Genomic DNA, 6,000 nt, shown 5'->3' on the forward strand with positions numbered 1-6,000 from the left:
TTCAATAAAAGGACAAACTGTCGTATAGCATCAGGTCTTTAGTAGGTGTAAATCAGCATAGCCCTGCTGAAGACAATGTAGCTGCATGGACCTTTGAGGATTTGAGGCCTGATAATATTTTTCCTTTTTCCGTCAGAGGGAATTGGTGTTGCATCAGGAGTGCCTAGAAATAGCAGTAACGCTGACTTTTCTACACTCCAGCATTTTAAATGTTTGTTATTTAAGTGCCTTCATCTGCAAACAGGGGCTTAATGCAAGTGAAGGGACCTTTGATTTATTAAGATTTCTGCAGCTCAAGAGTCTCAACTAAATCTCAGTTTGCATAACCTGTTTGCCTGCTTTAAACAGCAACCTCTTCCCCACAGTTTCATTGGGCTACATGGTTTGTTCTCTACTTCTCTCCCTGTGCTGTCATGCACTATTGCTCTACAGTGTTCGCCGCCCACCTCAGGCCTAACTGAGAGGCAAGTCTCCAGGCCCTGAGCCTCAGTGTTCAGCCAAGGCAGAATCACCAGCTTGGATAGGGCACCAGGCTGTATTGGTGATGAACAGTGAAGCTCTCAAGTCCACCTGTGCCTGCCTTCGTAACTCCCATTTGCGGCCAGTTGGATCTTTGGGAGCAGGCAGCGTACACCCTGCTGAGCCTCCTGGCTGCATCATGACCACTGCTGAGAGGGCCCGCGAGGAGTCTGTAGCCCCATAGTGCTGCAGGAATCAGCTGAGGTAAGCGGTGCCTGGCCAGAGCTGGCATCCCTCACGCCCCCCATGTCACACACACACATCTCCTAGAGCTGGAAGAGACCTCAGGAGATCATCCAGCCCAGTCTCCTGCCCTCTTGGCAGGGCCAGGCACCATCCTTGACATCTATTTGCCCCACTCCCTAAATGGCCTGCCTCAAGGCTTGAGCTCACAACCCTGGGTTTAACAGGCCACTGCTCAAACCACTGAGCTATTCCCCACTCCAACCCTGCCTGTGGGTCACTGCCTGGTTCTTTCATCTCGCACCAGTTATGACAGTAGTGCATCCATCCTTCACAGAAGCTCTTAAGAAGAGGGGGGCAAGGAACAGCTAATGAGGCATTCTGCAAGAGATTGTCATTCCACGATTAGAGGCTTCCTTGGCTCCTACGTGTGGTCTGGCAATTCTGGGAAGGAACTTGGGCTGGAGGGAATCTAATGTGCATCATAGTGAAATATTGTCACTGGTTAGCTTAAAAAATACGCAGACCTATTTAATAACTGCAGTTGGCAGTGTGTGGTGTAGCATCGTCATCTCGCACGTTAGCTAAATTGGCAACATGCTGGGTAAAGTAGGAAACGTAACATTGAATTTTGCACTTGGGTTTTGTCCCCCATATCTTTTACCATGGTCTAGGAGTTCGAGCAAATTCCAGACTTGCTTCCAGAACCCACATTGACTTAAAAGTTTAAAATGTCTTTACATTTTTAGTTTGCTTTGTCCATGCTTAATGATCTATTTGTAGAACAAGAATGATACTAAAATGAGATGGTCATTGGCTAGAGGGAGAAAAAAGTGCTGGTATTTTTCTTCATTGCTGCTACTAATACCTGTATCTAAAAAAAAAACCCTTCACTCCAGCACACAGCCTGTTCACTATAGCTAAGTCTACACTAGAAGCAGCTGTTGACAGAAGTTACTGTCAGCAGAGAAATCTCGATGGAACCTCCATCAATACAACTTGCTCTGTCAACAGAGAACTGCCAGACTGCACTGCCCTCTGGTGTCAGACGGTGGAATGGCAGCTCTGCAAATAGCGCTGCCCAGCAACCAGAAGTCCTCTTTCTTGACAGAAGTATCTAGCCTACACTTCTGACGACAGTACTCTGACTGACTGTTATGCCTCAGATTTTGGAGGGATAACACGGTTGAGGCAAATGCAAAGTTCAGTTGAGACTCTGTCGACAGAACAATTTGTATGTAGACACTCCCTGAATTATGTTGACAGACCTCTCTAGTGTATACACAGCTTGTATGAGAATGGTTTAATACCCAAAATAGCTAATCTGTTTAACTGCTTCAGGGGGTCATAACGGTACTGAAAGAAACAGTAAATCCCAAAGCATGCTAAAAAGGCTGCAACTACCTTTCCTAGCTGGTCCATAAGAGCACTGAACTCTCAGTATTGCTGAGCTTGTTAAGAGTCCTAAGCAGTAGAAAATTATCTATTATAAATCATCTAGCACACTGTTTTGTCATTCCACTTCTCCTTGATAAAGGTGATAGGTTCTCCAAGGAACAATTAATTGTAAAATAACTTGGTGGGTTTTTTTTAACAAAACTCTCGTTCAGCCAAAATTCCTTTCAACCTCCCCTCATGAGCCTATTGTATTAACTCATGCTTAGAGTAGTATTTGCCATAGGCTAAGAACAGTTCTCAAAGGGCGTAATAATACTGACCTCTTTTGTAAAATGCTTGCAGCTTTTCTGTTGAAAGTGTTACCTATAGGTGTGATTTTTCCCTGTGCTACCTTCAGGTCATGTGAGCAACTCTTATTGGCACCAATGCTTGGATGGAGGGCAGCAGTATTTACCTAGCCAGAATGCAAACACGCTAACTGTAAGGCTTGCCAAATAAGAATGGCTATATTGGTTCACACCAAAGGTCCCTCGAGCCTGATATCCTGTCTTCTGACAGTGGCCAATGTCAGGTGATTCAGAGAGCCATGCTTTGTTGCCCGCTCCCAGCCTCTGGCAAACAGAGGGTAAGGACACCATCCCTACCTATTCGGGCTCCTGGCCACTGGTGGCTCTATTGTCCATGCATTCAAACCACTTATTATTTAAACCTAGGCTGGTCTTGGCTGTCACAACAGCCTCTTGCAAGGGGCCCAAAGGTTGACTCTGTGTTTTGTCGTGCTCCACAGGTTGACTAGGGGTTGTGGGGTTTTTTCTACTAGACCTGAAGCCCTGACTGGAAATATGTACTCTGTCAACTGCTCATTTTGCACTTTTATGGGGTGTTTCAGCTGCACAAATTCCACTGTTTATAATGAGTCATGAAGTTGAATCCATATATAGTGTTTTGGAAATGTGTCCATTGGGCCTCATCTGCACTTGAAATGCTACAGCAGAAGGGGTTCTGGCTATGTGTAATGCCAGCAAACCCCGGTTAGCTGTGGCAGAATCAAATCTGGGATGGCTGGAGCTTGGTGCATGAGCCGCTATTGCAGGGGTGGGCAAGATATGACTGACAAGCCAGACCCAGCCTGCCAAGCCTTTGAAGGGGGCCTGCCCCACCAGGACACTGAGGTAATAAGCAGCTCCAGGGAGGAAGTGTCATGTGCTCCCCACGTACAATCTTTCAGCTCCCATCGGCTGCCCCCACCCTCAGCACAATCTCTCTTCTCATTGGCTGGTTCCTACACTCCTTCCCCAGACGAGAAGCCTCTCCTGCACCCCCGTGCCCTACTGCAGATCACAACTCCCTCTGTCACCCAAAATCCCTCTGACCCCCACATCCTCTCCTGCAACCATGCCGCCTCTCTCAAGCACCCAACCTCTGTCCCAGAACACACTCCCCCTCCATAGAAAAGTGCAGCCCTTGACCCCCCACCACAAGCTTGGCGTGAGCCTCCTCATCAAAAATTATTGCCTACCCCCGCTCTACCACATGAGCTAAAAGCTGTTAGGTAAGGGTGCAGCGTAGATGCATTATTTCCTCTGTAAGTGGCCTCAGTGCCACTCGAGGGGATAGTACAACACACCCATGCAATGGGTAGGGTACAGGTGCATGAAACCAACAACCCCAAGAGGCAGTCTCCAGGTCAGGTGTCAGGGCAGCATAACTGTGGCCTTTCCACAGCCCAGAGAGCAGTAACTTTGCCAGGGTAAGTTTGCAGGGAAGACAAGCACATAGTAGCGAGCCGGTTTACAAGATGAGCACGCTATTTTTGAAGCTCGCTTTGCCTAGTCTCGTGCCTGCACTCAGCAGTTCAGATGTTGTAAAAGAGCTTCTCCTTAAAACAGTGCCACCGCCCCGTTGTGCTTCGTTTGCTTTAATATTTCCTCCCTGAATAATAGATGGCTCCCACCTCTGAAGTTTCTTTCCCACCGTAGCGTAACGAGTAGCGAGGTTTGACCACTCACCTGTCACTGCAGCGTGTGTTGCATTGGTTAGGCAGGTATGGCTCCTGGTTGGGATTCCACACAGCATAAGCTGGGTGTGACTTAAACAGCAATTTTAAGGGGCAGAATAACCAATCGGTGTTAGATCTAAGTCATAGGACAAATGGAGCCCTACTAAAAGATGACTGAAGGCAGTGGAGTTACACCAGGGTTGAATTTGGCTTCTCCTGCTCTCGAATTAAAGTGGGAGTGTGACAAGGCAAATGGGTGTAAAAAAAATCAGTCTCTGTCTGCCAGGTAAGATGGTGTTGTGAAGGTCCAATGTGCGGCGCACCAGAAAGCATGTGGCATATGTCCCTGGGCTGGACGATAAACTGACTTTACAAAGCACTTTTCCTTCGACCCCAGCAATAATGCCAGTGAAAGAATTCCTGCCACCCCTTCCTAAAGCCAGGTCCTGTTCCGCTTCCCCTTGCATTTGCACTGGTGTAAATCAGGAGTAATCAGCCCTGAAAGCTGGTGAGCACAGTTCTTCTTTGAGTGTCCCTGTGGGTGCTCCACATTAGGTGTCGGGCTTGCCCGGCGCCGCAGATCGGCTCTTCCAAGCAGTTTCTCCCGGACCGCGCATGCGCCAGTGCGCGCCGCTCCCTTGTGCACTCCTGGCCACATGCGCGATCCGGTCCCCGCCAGTTCCTCTTAACCGCCGTCAGCTGCAGATGGAATCTGACTTAGACTACGGCCAAGATAGCGTATTCAATGGTTTTAGCTGTTTTTCTTTAAAGTTTTCAAGTTCTTAGTCTATTGTTAAGTTAGCCAGTTGTTATTTTCAAAAAAAAAAAAAAAAAAAAAAAGAGAAACAACAAGCGGGACGGAATTCAGTCCAGTCCTAGTAACAAGCGGACCACCGGAGGCCAGGAGCCTAGGGCCATTAGCCCTCCTGCCGCGGCAGGCTATCCGAGAGGGGGAAAACAGCACAGAGAAGGTGCTAAGTACCCCATTAACAACTAAAAGACTCACCGACAATGTCCTCTTCAGGATTCAAGAAATGTGAGTCTTGCCGAGAGGCAATGCCAGCGTCTGATGGGCACAGTCACTGTATAAGGTGCCTGGGGGAGTCCCATGTCACACAGAAATGCTCCTTCTGTGAAAAATTAACAGCCAGAGCAAGGAAGGATAGGGAGATGCGACTTAAAATGCTGCTATTCGACAAGGCCCTCCAGCCAGATGTGCCGGACCGGCCGCAGCAGGGGGGACCCTCCGGGGCCCATAAAAGGAGAGCCGCCTCCCTCACCCCATCAGCGCAAAAACGGAAGAAAGTCTCCCCAACCCGATCCCTGCCGGCAGCAACAGCGAGCAGGACGGGAGGAGCGCACAGCCCCCAGCCGCAGCAACAGCTGATCGGCGGCGGCACGGAGAGCCACATGGAGGCGGCTCAGCCTCCGATAATCAAACAGCCGCCCCGCACCGCAGGCAGGGCGGCGGCTAAACAAGCACCGGTACCGGCGGCACCGCAGGCAGCGGCACCGACCCCCGGGGAACTGGCGGTGCAGAGCGCGCAGGCACGCAGCCTGCAGGCACCGGAGGACACCGCCCATGTGGCACCGCCCATGAGCGTGGCGCGGACGGGGCCGAGATCCCCTGCACGTCAGGGGGCGGAGCCACCCCCTCAAGGGAGGGGGAAGGCTGCACAGAAAACAAGGCACCACAGCCCCTCTCCAGACAGGGCTCCAGAGTTGTTTTCTCTCAGCCCTCCGCTCATGCTGCAGACTCCAACTAGAAGGCAGGGGTCCCCCCTAGCCTACCCGGAGCCCCCGTCTCCATTTTTACAACCAGCCTCGCCCTGGCTGGGACCACCTTCACCCTTCTTGGGGTTTGAGCCTCTGGAGTACTATCACAAATCGCTCTCTCCAGT

The sequence above is a fragment of the Carettochelys insculpta genome, chromosome 2, assembly GCF_033958435.1.
Source record: "Carettochelys insculpta isolate YL-2023 chromosome 2, ASM3395843v1, whole genome shotgun sequence".
NCBI classification, from domain to species: domain Eukaryota; kingdom Metazoa; phylum Chordata; order Testudines; family Carettochelyidae; genus Carettochelys; species Carettochelys insculpta.